This window comes from Cynocephalus volans, chromosome 1 (genome assembly GCF_027409185.1).
Source record: "Cynocephalus volans isolate mCynVol1 chromosome 1, mCynVol1.pri, whole genome shotgun sequence".
Lineage (NCBI taxonomy): Eukaryota > Metazoa > Chordata > Mammalia > Dermoptera > Cynocephalidae > Cynocephalus > Cynocephalus volans.
Genome location: NC_084460.1, coordinates 162,135,212 through 162,151,398, shown reverse-complemented (window position 1 = coordinate 162,151,398; position 16,187 = coordinate 162,135,212). Strand labels below are relative to the sequence as shown.

The window sequence follows — 16,187 nt, the reverse complement described above, 5'->3', positions numbered from 1 at the left end:
TATTTTTCTAATGCCCTTTTTTAAAAGCATATATGGTAGTAGGCCATTTAGAAATTGGGAACTTCTTGAGTTTTTTTACCTTTTGTATATCAATCCAATTACAGCTGTTTAAATTTTTGCTGAGGTGAGCATATTAAAACGTTGATACTGCTGAAGGATCAGGGTTTGCAAAAACACAATAAAAAGTGCCATTGCATAACCACAGCCACTCCAGCCAAAATCTGAGCTGTGTTCACAGAAAATGATCAGTTGCCTGAACGTCATAAAAAAAAATTGAGAAAGAAGAAGAAATGTTAAACATCTGAAGTACTTAAGTACTTATGAGAGTTGAGTACTGTCAAAATTTTAAACACACACATGCACAAGATTTCACACACTCCTACCTGTTCTTTTTCTTTACCTGCTCAATTTGGCACCTTTCCTTTTTTTTCCCCTAACTCAAAGCATTAGATTATAAAGTAAATAAAGTCAATTATTTTCACAAACTTTTGGGTAAAAGGTTATTTTCTGGTTTTCATATGGTAATCTCACCAAATAATTAACTGTTCTGGTTTAACTTTGTCAGGAAAGTTGAGACAGAGACCTTTAAAACTTCTCTTTTTTTCCAAAATCATGTATTTTATCAAATATAGGGAAACATGAGAATCAGAACTTAAGTAAGGGATTTCTTAGGATATCACATTGACACAGCTTTTTAAAATGTTTAATTTATATCTGACCTTTTATTGTTACTTTTAACCATAACTAATATCTCTCTCCTCTACCTACCTTATTTCTTAAGTTTGGTGACAGCATGGTCATAGTGATTAGTATCGGTGCTGCCACACAGAAAGACAATGGGATGGTGTTAATCATAACTCTCTTGTTTGTTTATTGTCCCTCAACTGTAAACACTGATTAAATCTTAGAGTGCCTGATGTCTATTGCTAATAACATTTTATACATGATCTCACCATTTTTAAAACTGCATGTGTGTGACTGAAAATAATAAGAATTACAAAAGACTACATATACTTTGCATGATGATGAAAAAAATTTGGGCCAGAGTGATCCCTATAAAACTGAAGTTTAATAATATCATTCTCTGCTCAGAATCTTCAAAAGTCTTCCCATCTAACAGAATAGAAACCAATATCTCCATCATATTCCATAAGGCCCTAAAAGATCTTTTTTTCCTTCTGGACCCTTTTGACCTCAATCCTATCTCTGCCTTTCAGCCTCTCTGCTCCAAACTCACTTGCCTCCTTCAGGCCTTCAAAGATACTAAGCACACTCCCACCTCATGGCTTTTGCCTTTTCAGCTCCCTCTAGTTGCAATAGATTTTGTCTTGCCCTCCTTCCTTCAGGATTTTGCTTAGATGTCAACTTTTCATTGATGTCTTCCTTAATCTTCTTACATAAAACAGCAACTTCTAATTGTCCAAAGTGTCATTTCCTTACCCTGCTTTAGTTTTTTCCTAAGCACTGACTATTTCTTAATATTGTTTATACTTATTCATTTTTTAATTATTAATCTCTGCATTTTGGCTTTTGCTGTATCCCCACAGTCCACCTAGAACAATGTTTGGCATGTAGTAGGTGCTCAATAAATATTGAATCAGTATATTCTTGGATATTTTCTGGGAATCAGATAACTCAGGATTAATAATATTTTTATGAATTAAAGAATTCTTCAAAACTCTAACAACTTGGAAATACTTTCAGTACTAAAAATATAATCACAGGTTAATAAAAAATGTTTCTTTGTGTTTCCTTCATATGACAGAGATTAAGGCAATGTCTCCTTGAAAAAAGTGGCACACAGTCAAGGCCTTGATTTCATTGTCTCGCTGTGAATCCTTGCAGACAATATTACAGAAATACTTCAGGTCATCTCACTATATATATAGAGAGAGACATACATACACATCTATCTATCTATTTATATACATATATGCATATACACATATATGTACACACACACACACATACATGAGGAGTCTTCAAAAAGTTTAGGGAAAGGGGGGGAGGGGGGGAGGGAGAAGGGAGGGAGGTTTTGGTGATGGGGAGCAATAATCAGCCACAATGTATATCGAGAAAATAAAATTAAAAAAAAAAAAAAAGTTTAGGGAAAGATTTGTATTATCTTTTAATTCTATTTTCCATGAACGTTTTGAAATAACCTTGTGTGTCTGTGTGTGTGTATATAAATATATAAACATATATACACAAATATATATCACATTATATATATAAAGTAGCAAAACTATACATTATTACACATCATGTATAGAGTTTTGGGTGTGTGTTTACATATGTAATTATCTTGCCTGATAAAGTTCAATTCTCAAAAGGCCACAGCTAAGAAACATAGTGAAAATATCTATCATTTCATTTTCTAAACGTACAGTGAAGCAAGACTTCCTGGATTTTAATCATGACTCTGGCACTTTCTGGTCAAACTTGTATGGACTTGGGCAATTGACTTGAGCCTTTCTGCCTCTGTTTCTGCATTTTAATAATGGGTGTAATAATATTTTCCACTTCATTACTGATTGTTGTAAAGATTAAATAGGGTAATTAATGTGATGGTTAATTTTATGTACCAACTTGACTGGGTGAAGGGATACCCAGATAGCTGATAAAACATTACTTCTGGGTATATCTGAGAGGATGTTTCTGCAAGAGACTAGCATTAGTATCGGTGAGATACTAATCAGGAGACTGAGTGAAGAAGATCTGAAAGCATAGAGCCTCAGTAAGAGCCTGGATAGAACAAAAAGGTGGAGGAAGGGAAGATTTGCTCTGTCTTCTAGAGCTGGGACATCCATCATCTCCTGGCCTTGGACATCAGAGCTGCAGGCTCCCAGGCCTTCAAACTCAGACTGAATTACATTGCTGGGCTTCCTCAGTTTCCAGATTGTAGACAGAAGTTCGTGGGACTTTTTGGCCTCCAATTCCCATAATAAATCTTCTCATATATCTATATATCTATATATGTGTGTGTGTGTGTGTGTATGTGTGTATACACACACATACACACACACACACACACACACACATATATACATATATATATACACACCTGTTGGTTCTCTTTCTCTGGAGAACCCTAACTTAACACAATTAAATTAGAGACTATAGAAGAGTGCTTATAACATTGGTTGGCTTTAGTAAGTACTGACTATATTATCATAATTCTCATTTGTATCACAGACAATCCTAGCAGAATACCCATTTCCTAAATAAAATTTGCAATAACAACCCTCCCTACTTTTTTAAGTAGAATTTTTATAGTGGAACACTTGCTTATCATTTACCTGTGGGGAGGGGAAAAAAAAAAAACCAGCAAGACTTCAACCTACTGCACTATGAAGGTTAAGATATCAGCAAACACTTTGAATAAAGCAACTTGAATCAGGACAGACTTAAAGGTGTTCCACAATGCAGAGAATAGAGATGGTTTGCTGGTATGTGACTCTTTATGAAAATATGCCTACATAATTAAAAAAATAGAAACAATAAGAAAATTGAACAGAACAAATATGAGTAAAAATCAAATATATATAAACTAATCATAATTAGCAATGTACTACAAACACAATAAGGAAACAAGAAAGGAATAAATTTAGTTAAACTTGAAAATATGACCCATGTTATTTGTATGGTATGTATCAAGACGATTTGGTGTTATTTTTACCACATGATATAAAAGTGCAAGAGCAATAGTTATATTTCATCATTTTTGTGAGTTTTGAAATTATCCCATCAATATAAATACAGTTTTTATCTCCTGTATTTATCCCAGCCCCTCAAACTTTGGCCTTGGCCACCATATGATTTACTTGGAGCAATAGACGTGATGCTTGAGATACAGAGGCCATTTTTCCTTACATAGGTGGGAAGCCAAAGATACATATACATATCAATGCATTTGCTCCTAAACACTAAAGGGAAGGGATGCTGGATAATTTGAGGGCAGAAATGGATTGCAATTACACCAATTGTGCTTATAAAAATGGCTTGTCATTTCACATATTTTAGGGGTTTTCTATATTAATTACAATAATATCTCATATCTGAAGAAAGTTTTATCTAGTTTTAGATAGTAATTAACTTTAATGGGACTTAATAATTAATTAACTCTATTTTTTGCCTCTTTTGATTTCTTAAAACTTCCTTCCTCCATTGTTTTTCAAAGATGGGACACACAATATAGGAGGAATCACTTTCATTTAGTTCACAAAGATCCTCTCTTTCCAAAGGTTTCTTATATCCTAAAATTATTATTCTAAAAAAAGAAAGAGTAAGGTAAATAATTCAGCAAAACCAATAATCAAGTTAAAAATAATTTTGCATGCATGCATTTCATTCCTTTATAAATTATTTTATTGATCAGTGTACAATGACTAGATTGTATGTTTGAAAAATCATGCAACTTTATCTTGGAGTTCAATAACATGCAGTAATCATTTGCAGATTTTTAGAAGAGCTGTTTAGACATCCCATTATTCAGTGAAACACTAACTTAATTTACTCCTTTCATATGTGGGGGACTTACAATTCACCTATTCCATCTCCCATACTGAAATGTAAATAGCAAACTTTTACAGTAAGGTATCCACCCAACCATCCAATAGCCTATAGTTACCTTAGGTTGCATTAGAAGATAAATAGATCCAACCTCTACATTTGCAACTTTCTCCTTTTCCACTTGGACTTAATATACCCTTTGCCACTAGGCATTATATATCGTCCAACTAGATGTGGAGTACTGGTCTTGACTCCATAAACTTTGCCTTGGCCATGTGACTGACTTTGACCAATAGAACGTGAGTCCATGTTAGAGTGCCATTTCTGAGTTGATTCCTTAAGAAGCATGGCAAGTTTCTGCCCGCCTCTTAGGGTTTCTACTCTCCTCTGTTCAAAAAGCTTGCCCCAGAGGCACTATGAATAATTGTGCAAGAACAGTGGGTCTAAACTGGGAGGCAAACAAAGATGCATGGTTTAGTTATACCTCAAAAGTTATTTCCAGAGACAGCTGTTCTTATCCACAGCCATACCTCTGCCCTACCATCTTCCTGCTAACAGGAATCTGATATTTACTCAGTTGAAAATTTATTGAACTCAGGATAAGCCCTTATTCCAGTCACAGACTTATTAATTATGATTGGTCTCAACTAGTAGAGTGTATACTATAACTCAGTTATGGCTAATGATACCTAAACAAAAACATGCTGGGGAGAACTTTCATTTTCAAAGAAAAGCACAAAACTTCAGGAAGAGAAACGTTTTGCCTCCTTTCTCCTTCGCTTTCTTCTTCCCACGTGCACTGAAGACATAATGCTCTGAGATATAGAACCCTCTTTGTCGTGGGTAAAGAGCCGCATAATAAGGATGGGAAGTGGAAAGATGGAAAAACCTGGGCTCTTTATAATATTTCTGAGGTAGTTCACCAGCCTATTCCCAGACTTTTTCCCAATAACGTAAGAAAATAAATGCCTATTTATTTAGGCTATTATTATTTGGCTATTCTGTTACTTGAAGCCATATGTGCTCCTAAATGATACAGTGCAGATATACTCTGTAAGCTTGGTGACACAACTTGTTCAATAAGAAATAAAACCCGTATTTATACTCAGACCTTCTGACTCTGTAGGCTCAGTTCTTTCTGTTATAAAGTTTATATGCCCAAGAGACCATCACAAAGCATCACACTACTCTAAACTGGGACTGCTTTCATTGTCATTGTTACCGAATAATCTCAATTGACTGATATTGAGATGAATTTAAACCCTGTGGTGACCAGAGTCTCTACTGGACTCAATTTTACTTTTATTGTAATACATAATATTGTACCACAATTCATACTTAACAAAAAGGCTTAAATGTAATAAGAAAAGACCTTCAGTAATCATGTTTCTATTGGCTCAAATATGCTGGACATTTTCCTGCAATGCACTTTTCAAAACATATTAAGCAATAAACTATTTTCATGTCATAGTAAGATCTTCTATTCCATTCCATAAAATAAATATTCATTTTCAAAATAAGATTGCATTGATTTTCACAAAAGCACTTTTAATAACATTTACTGCCTCAGCATTCTGTGTTAGAACTGTGCAAAACTCAGCAGTTTTGGTTCATGGGGATAAGTGACCCTTGGTTTTCATGCTGAGGCTCCAAATAATGCAGCATCTAAAAGTGACACTTAAGCGAAATTGGTGGGGATTCTCATGGCTGTGATGCTCAACTACCTTGACTTCCCTTTTCCCAAGAGTGTGATCCCTCCCTGTCTTTTTCTCTCTTCTGTTAGACTTAAATATTCTGATCACATGGACTAATCTTACCTTCCTGCATAAGGGTTTGGGAAAAGAGAAAGCAAAAAAAATGGTATTTTTTAAAATCAAATGTTGAGGCAGCATTGAGTTGAATGTAACATGCACCAAGTCCCACAAACTTGTGGACTTTAGGCCTAAAGCAATGATAAGGTTCATATCTACATCTTCTATTTTCAGAATGATATTTCTTTTCAAAAGATATTTACTTCAATTAATTTGATCCTCACAGCTCCCTAAAGCAGGTAGAGTAGTATTAAATTCTCATTTTTAAATGTGGTTAAACACTAAGAACTCCAAAGGATGGCCACTGTCTTTTATATGTGACATAAACCAGTGCTAGCTTAAATTAGGCAGACAGTGACTTGAAATGCACTACTTCCTCTCCATTTTTAATTTTGTTATCCTAGGGAGAATTTTTGAGTATATTTCACATTAACCAGTGTGTATGAATGTCTCCTCCAACTGATGTAAAGTGCGTAGCAAAACAGTGGCATTCAGCTGGGATGATGAGGTAAAATGTAACTTTTGTAGGTGAGTAATATTTGAATACTTGGAAAATATAAATATGTAGTAGTGAAATCAATTTTATTACTATTTACCACCTTTTCAAATATTTCTGGAAAGAGGTGATTGTATTATGGTGAAAAGAATAAAGTCAGTCTATCCCAAAATCACAGAATGGGGAACAAAGTCAGTTAATGTACAAATTTTATTAGGATGTGCGGAAAAGTTAGGACATATTGAATGCCGTATCCGTGGTTAGAATGATGACTCAACCGTGACCTATAAAATCTTCAAGTAGATTTTTCCATGTGTATCAAGTGGATTATTCTATGACCATGATTATTATATACTGTTAGATTATACGTGCTAGTAAAGACTTGGTAATTGTTTGATCATCAAAATTATATAGACAGCAACTGTCTTAGGAATTAAGGCTCATAAGCATATAATTTCCTAATTATTATATTATCTGAGCATGTTTTAATTAAATTATACACATAATTATAAGCATTTGAATTTGGCCTCAAAAATAATTTCTGACTTCATACTGTAACTCCAAAAACAGACCTGAGAATACAACTGGCTATTGTCTTCAAAGTGACATTATCTTAAACAATAGTTTTGTTTCAACTGCAATTGTTTAATTACCAGATATGAAGTCAAATTAAATTTATGCCAATGACAGTTCCAGATAACAGCATGCTATGAAAATATTTGTTATCTAGTTCTGAGATGTTAAATTTAAACAGAAAATAAATGTGATATTCAACAACTGTAGTTCATAAGTTTGTATGATTGATTTAAGCTATGGATTTCAAGGTACTAAGTTGTCATGTTTCTGAATTGCTACAATTTATCTTACTTATTAAATTAATTTCAGCTTCTTACTTTAGGCCTCCTAAAATGGTGTTTGTAATATTGAATATATGTACTTTTTTTACAGTTTGAAAATACAAGCTTTACAATTACATTTACTTAAAATGAACTTTGTGTTGTTTAAATTCTGTGATACTTATGACTTTAAAATAACTCTGATAATTTTTAAAGCTAGAATGGACATCACTCTTTCTCTCAACTCATGGACGAAACAGAATTCAGGCTTTAAAAACAATTCTATGAAAAATCAACATCATTAACTGTAAATAGCCCACATTCCCATAATTTCTATCTAACTTTTCTTTTTTCTAAAGTGCAGCTTAATGTTATATAGTGGTGTAAAATTTTGGCCATCTTCTTTACGTTATTTCTAGATTTGTGTAACTTGCACATCTTGCACATTCAACCTCTTCTGCTCAAGTATTTGTTTACAAGGATATAAATTTTCTACTTACTTAAACTGCTTTCGTAAAAAACACCAATGATCTTAACATTACCAAATTTAATGGAGAATATTCATTTCTTATTTTAATTTACCCCTTTTCAATATTGGGTCCTATTGACCACCTTATTTTTCTCCTTTCTTGAAGGTTTCTCTTTCCTTAGCTGTCAATCGTCCTCTTTCCTTGGATAGTTCCCCTACGTGCTTCCTTTGTAGACTCCTCCTCCTCTTGCCATTTGAATCCTGAGACCTGTCAGTGTTTCATTCGTGCTTCCTACTCAGTGGGCTCTCTTTAAGGATGATCTCATTCATACTCACAGCTTCAAATACTGATGCATAATCAGTGACTCCCTAATCCATACCCATAGGACAAAGGTTTATCCTAAGCCTAAGAACCACATATCCAAACGATGTCTTGTGATACTACATAGGCATTTCAAACTGAAGCTTCCTCAAACTGAACCCACAGTTTTTCACCACACCTGAACCTCACAGTTATCTGAGCTAGAAACTGACATTCATCATACACTTTTCCCAGATCCTCAATTTTCTCATCCTATCAACTCCATCCTAAAGAGCTCTGCTAACTTGTTCCTTCCTTTCATTACTCTTTATGATTGTCATAGTTCAGATTGTGACTATAAACCTTCCAGGATACCTGAAGAGCCTCCTGATGACTCTGCCTGTCTTCGTTTCCATTTTCTATATACCATACCACACAATTGCAAAGGTGATTTTCTGAAATGCTCTTTCACACACTTTCCTTGGATACTTCTCTTACGTTCTGAACACCTTTACTTAGTTAGCTTCCTTTGTGGACTCCTCATCCTGTTGCCATTTGATTACTGAGGATCATGCCACTCCCAGTACTTGTCTGTTTCTGTTGCTTATAACAAAATACACGAAACTGGGTATTTTATAAAGAAAACGAAATGTATTGCTTACAGTTTCGGAGGCTATAAAGTCCAAAGTCCAGGTAACAAATCTGGTGAGGGTCCTGGTGGTGGTAACAGTGACCCAGGGGTCTCAAATTGCAAGATGGTGGAAGCAGAGAGAGCAGAGAAACAGACTCTCCTCTGTCTTCTTGTAAAGCCCTCAGAACCACGCCCCTGAACTCCATTTTTAATCCATTCACTATGACATGGTCCTACAATCTAATCACCTCTTCAAGGCTCCACCTTTCAATTACCATAATAGAATTTCCCACCCTCCTAACTGTCACAGTGGGGGCCAAGTTTCTAATACATAAAATTTGGGGGACACAATTCAAGCTTCAGTGAGATTTGGGGGGACATAATTCTATCCACTACACTCCCCTATTTATGATTCTTCAGTGGCTTCTCGTTGCCTTCAGGATGTCCTAGAAGACTCTTCATCATGATCTCTCTCTCCACCTTAATCTTCTTCCACTCCAACACTTGCAGTGTGTGAGGTGTCAGTTATCTCTCACCTCTGAGGTTTGCACATGGTATTTGCTCAACTTGGAATGCCACCTGACTCATTCCTACCCATCTTTAAATGTTTGGCTAAAGCATTAGTATCTGTGAAATGTTCCCTAATTGTGCAAACTTGGTTAGATGACACTCCTGAAAACTTGTGTTTCTCAATCATACTTATGTTGCCTTTTGCTTATTTTTGGAGATTGATGGTCTACCTTTTAATTTTTCTAATTCTACCATGAATTCCTGGAAGGCAGAAACTAAGTCATTTATCTCTGCATTTTTAAAGGTTAGTAGAGTTTAGGGTGTCTAGTAGCACCCAATCAATATTTTTTTAAGGATTCATCTACTCTTGCAGATTAAATTGGGCAATTTCGTTTCTACCAACTATAGAGCAAGGGGCATAAAGCTAAGAAGGCAAATTTCATTTCATGTTATCATGAACTTTCTATAATGAAGGAAAAATACATTTCTTTTTTTTTTTTTCCGCCCTACTCTTTTTTTTTTTTTTAATTTTATTTTGTCGATATACATTGTGGCTGATTATTGCTCCCATCACCAAAACCTCCCTCCCTTCTCCCTCCCCCCCTCCTCCCCCAACAATGTGCTTTCTGTTTGCTTGTCGTATCATCTTCAAGTAATTGTGGTTGTGATATCTTCTTCCCCACCCCTGTTTTTGTGTGTGTGTGTGTGGGGGGTGGAATTTATATATTAATTTTTAGCTCCCACCAATAAGTGAGAACATGTGGTATTTCTCTTTCTGTGCCTGACTTGTTTCACTTAATATAATTCTCTCAAGGGCCATCCATGTTGTTGCAAATGGCAGTATTTCATTCGTTTTTATAGCTGAGTAGTATTCCATTGTGTAGATGTACCACATTTTCCGTATCCACTCATCTGATGATGGACATTTGGGCTGGTTCCAACTCTTGGCTATTGTAAAGAGTGCTGCGACGAACATTGGGGAACAGGTATACCTTCGACTTGATGATTTCCATTCCTCTGGGTATATTCCCAACAGTGGGATAGCTGGATCGTATGGTAGATCTATCTGCAATTGTTTGAGGAACCTCCATACCATTTTCCATAGAGGCTGCACCATTTTGCAGTCCCACCAACAATGTATGAGAGTTCCTTTTTCTCTGCAACCTCGCCAGCATTTATCGTTCAGAGTCTTTTGGATTTTAGCCATCCTAACTGGGGTTAGATGGTATCTCAATGTGGTTTTGATTTGCATTTCCCAGATGCTGAGTGATGTTGAGCATTTTTTCATATGTCTGTTGGCCATTTGTATATCTTCCTTAGAGAAATGCCTCTTTTGCCCATTTTTTAATTGGGTTGCTTGTTTTCTTCTTGTAAAGTTGTTTGAGTTCCTTATCTATTCTGGATATTAATCCTTTGTCAGATGTATATTTTGCAAATATTTTCTCCCACTCTGTTGGTTGTCTTTTAACTCTGTTAATTGTTTCTTTTGCTGTGCAGAAGCTTTTTAGTTTGATATAATCCTATTTGTTTATTTTTCCTTTGGTTGCCCGTGCTTTTGGGGTCGTATTCATGAAGTTTGTGCCCAGTCCTATTTCCTGAAGTGTTTCTCCTATGTTTTCTTTAAGAAGTTTTATTGTTTCAGGGTGTATATTTAATACATTTCTAAAGAAAGCTTCTGAATTTATCAAATAAGAAAAAGTCAACTCTTCTCATTTAATATGATTTAATTCCTGTGTTAAAGTCAGAGATTACACTGGTATCTCCTAAAAAACTTCTGAGCTCTCATTGTACATTATGGGTGAATTATTCTGAGATAACCATAATATATGTCTCATAAAAATGATTAGTTGTATGTTTGTGTGTGCATATGTGTGTTAATAGTAGTACATATAAGTATATATGAGAGTACTCCTAGTAAAGATAAAACAACATAGCCAATAAATAAATAAATAAAAGCATGAAACATGGACTCAGAAGAAACTAGCTTCTAACCATGCTTGGTCCTACTTGAGTATCAATGGACAAGTTCTTCCTCTCCCTGAGCCTCACTTACATCATCTGTAAACGCCTATCTCATAGGACTTGGGAGAGAATTAAATGAAATAATATACATAACGTGGGTAGCACATACTTGTTGCTAAAAAAAGATCATTTTTCTATCCAGGCTAGTGCTAAGGGGATATGAATCTTATAAAGGGACAGCCATGTTAAAGGGGTATCAGTACACTTATCTGTGGAACTATTTAGTATGTCATTACCAGTGAGTTCTGGGTAATAAGTAACATGAGAAAAAAGTTTTACTACATCACTTTGAAAAAAATATTCATACTTAGATTAAAAGAATAAAATTCAGGTGTCATTCTGCTTGGAATCTTCCTCAAGCATGATATACTACAAATAAATTAGTAAAACTCCTACCTGCTAAACCAGGAATATGTCACCTTACTGAAGAATGAAGCACTTTTCTCAGGACTGTATCTCTAAAAAGAAAAATATAGCAGGTAGTTCATGAAATAATGCCTTTAATTTACATTTGAAATATCTTTGTCAGTAGGTGAAAAAATAAACATGAAATAATTTATTCTACTAACAGTTACAGATATGTTGATATCATAAACCTTAGGGGATATAGTTAAGTGAAAATAGTCTTGAATGATGGTTGAACTATAGAATTTTTCAGATATCTCCCAAAATTATGGCTTTGTTTACATAGTAATAAATCATGTTAGAAAAGAAAATTATTTCTAAAATTCCTTTCTCTCTCTCCGTGTATATATATGTATATCTCAGTACAGTTCCTTGAATTGATGAGTACATAAAGGCAATTTACAAATAATATAACGATATGACAGTGTATACATGTATATATATGAACATATACATATATACATAATTTAGCTTATACATATATGTAAAATCCAAATTTAATGTATTTTAATTGCTACAAAAGATGGTTTTACCTTTTTTTCTCAAAAATAGAAAAATAAAAGACTATAATCGGTATTTGGCTTACTTCTGTGTAAAGTGTTTAATTACAAATTTTTGTAATTACCCACACAATTATATATTTATTACAATTACATATTATTGGGGGGAACTGGGTTATAACATTTCCATAAAATTCTTCCCATTGACTTGGTGGGTTCAATCAAGAGAAGAGGGTTCTACAGAGAAAAGACCTCAAAAATAATCATTTTACATTTTTAGAGTCAGCATAAATCTCTTTATAATTTAAAAAGTAAAACTGAGTACCAAGTTAAATTTGATTCTTAGAAATTGTCCCACATTTAACAACTTTTACATTGATCCTCTCTAACCCAATTCTGATCCCACACTCAAACTTAAAGTGTTTACACATTTAAAAAATTCTAAACCTAGAAGAAATGAGTAAAACAAAATTCCATCTTATACAGCAAAATGTCCTGAGTATAGAAAAGAATGTTTAACTCCAAGTTATTCTCTGTGTTACAGCAAAGTATATACTATAAATCATTTAAGATATGTGTAACTTACCAAAATGGTATCAATCCTCATAGGATTGTTGTAAGAACTATATATACACTGACAAATATAAAACATTTATCACATTGCTGGCCCCAAACAACCAATCAACTATGTGAACTATGATATTGTCACCAAACATATTATTTGAAAAATAAGTATGCAAATTAATGGGGAAATTTTTCTGAAAATTCTCTCATCAACTGGAGGACATATTTTATGACATATTTTCAAATTTCACAGGGAGTTGCCAAATTGATAATTTGCAACCAATGAGAACATCTTATATATATCCAAAGCATGTTTATTTCTGTTGCAGAGTGCAAATGGCTACAAATTCTTTACAGCTTTTGCCATCACGAGGTGGAGTTTACTTCCCATTCCTTGAATCTGGGCTGGCATTATGTCTTGTTTTGATCACGACAATGCAACAATAGTAACACTGAAAAGCTTCCATTCTAAGCCTCAAAAAGGCTTACATATATCTTATGAAGAAAATGAAACATCTAGAAATAAAAAAGAATGTTTTTTTATCACTTGCTGTGTAACAGATTCTGTACTACTATATCACTAAATATAACATATCTTTATGATGTAACCATTTTTGTCATCCCCATTTTACAGATAAGGAAACTATGACTCAGAGTTTAAGAAACTTGCCCAAGTTCTTCCAACTAAGAAAAATAAGAAACTGCATTTAATCCAGTTAGTTAATATCTCCTGGTCACAATTTCACACTCTCAACTCTGTACTTGTTACAAACTTTTCCACTACTTAGAGAGACCTTTCCTCCTAGTATCTCAGAGCGTATATATGAGATCTAGTATATCAAGAGAAGGTAGTGGCTGTGGCTTCTCCTGGCTCTGGATTTCTATCCTATTCAGGGTTTACAGCCTTTGGTCATTCTCTTCTCTCATTCCAGCATCCAAGGCTCAGCTGCACTTACTGAATTTACCCTCACCTTATCAGAATATCTCATCAATTCCTGGCAGATGCTTCTCTCCTTTTAAACTCAGTGTCCTGGAGGACAGACACTATATTTATCTCTGTATCTCCAGTTATAGTCCATTAGCTCATAATAAACAGTTTGGATGCATAAATGAATGAATGAATGAACATATGGATGCTAATCACTATCAACAAAAAATATTTGGGAGCATTCTATTCATAGGTCTCCACGCCAGCCCTAGAAACTCGATCACAAAGGCGTGCTTTCAGCTTATAGGTTACGTAGAAATTTTTACCTAAGATCTAGTATATGAACAACTTAAATTCTCAACCATGAAATTTAATAATACAAGTTTTTGACATGCTTTGAAACCATCAATCTTTTTTAAAAATATGAATATTTTCAATACTAAGTGGATTCCTGATCTATGAAGATTATCAAATTTGAATAATAGTCAAGGAAATAAACTTTGTTCAAATCCTAGAGGAAGAATTGACTGAGATTTTGGGGGAGAAAATTGTTTGAGTTTTATAATTTCCTACCTCACAAATTTGTAATTATCTGCCATTGGTTACTTTTGCTGTTACACTGATGATATTAAACCAATTGGCCTGATTAAGCCTGTCATTTCTACAGTACAGGAAAAAATGCATATTGGATGGAGCTTTTTCACATTTTCAAGGGACTTAGTCCCTCTATTTTATAGACTTTTAAAAAGAGTACTTTACATATACACTGTAATTTATTTTACTTTTAAAGAAATTCATAGTTTCATTTTATACATTATTCAGAAGAATAGTTGTCATTATCTATTTGATACTTGGAGTTACTAACAATAGCCAGGAATAGAACAAGGTCCCCAGAATCTGATTTTTTTTTTTTTTTTTTTTTCCATTCTTAGGACTACAGAACTACTTGTGTCAGGGGCAATTTCTAATCCCATGTCTTTTATAGTGATGATAAGAGGGAAAAATAGAACTTTTGTTAGGGAAATTGCTCCTAATACACAACCGAAGGGTTCATTTCTCTGGCTACTGCCTTATTTAGCATATGACTCCTATTGCGGAGGAAGCAGGAGTTATGGTGCAGAGCAAAAACACAGTAAGTGTCTGCAGTTTCTGGATTTGCCCCAGACCTCAGTGCCCCAGTACCCGTGTCAGTCAACACGGTGAGTATCATTCGCACTGAATCGCGCCTGCGGTTTCAGTGGGATCACCCACGGCTGTAGAATTCCACCTCAATCCTACCTCTTGAGCGATGACAGTTCCATTCATTCTCTCAAAAGCTTGTTTCTGTTTACTCTTCACCCAAAGATGCCTCTTTCTCTCCTCCAGCCACCACCCAAACTGAAACGGTGATGGCTCCGGTTTGACATCACCCTGGGGACAGATCTCGGCTCTCACGATTGAGTGTGTGTGTGTGTGTGTGTGTCTGTGTGTGTGTGTGTGTGTGTGTGTGTGTGTGTGTGTCTGTGTGTGTCTGTGTGTGACTGCTACTAAAACAAGGCTCTAAGCCATCAGTCCACGTTCAGGTCCTAGGAGTCAGCTCTCCCACTTCCAACCCTCTATTCAGATCGGCCAAAGCTCCTGTCCCCCTAACACCGGGGAGCTTTACCTGCTCTTCGAGTTCCCCGGGGACCCTCTCGTAGGAGACGCTGGCGCCCCACCTCCGCGGGCTGCAAAACATGGTCCTCGAGACGCCCTGGGACTGGCGGCCGAGAGAGGTGCTGCGCCTGTCACTTCCCCGGGCAGTGGGCGGTCAGTCCGGCGCGGGATGCTGGGAGGACGCGCGCGCTCAGCCCAGGCCGGCCGACGAGTCAGCTGCAGCCTCGACCGCGGCCAGCCCTCGGCGGTGAGCGCGCCCGGGGCGGGGTGGGGCCGGGAGGAGTGAGTGGGAAGGGAGAGTGGGTGGGACATCTACGAAGTCTGAGGATCCCTGCCTTGCAGGGAGTTTGCACCTGACTTAGTAGTTCTCAACTTTTCCATTTCCCAAGTTGCTCTGTTAGAAAATGTGTCCCTCATATGACAGAGCACAAAGTTCTTTCCTCCCTTGGATGACATTTATATGTTTACAAACAGAATCTCACAGCTGTCTCCTACAAAAACTAAGAACAGTAAGTGTCAGAATTTGGAGAAGCAAATTTATTGCAATGGCCTTAACATTAAAAACAA

At 35.6% G+C, this 16,187-nt stretch overlaps 1 pseudogene; it reads right to left on the bottom strand.

The window, feature by feature from the left end:
* The window catches only part of LOC134362857 (multidrug resistance-associated protein 1-like), an 85,780-nt pseudogene extending 69,848 nt beyond the window's left edge, over positions 1-15,932 (bottom strand).
* Between the last annotated feature and the right edge of the window lie 255 nt (positions 15,933-16,187).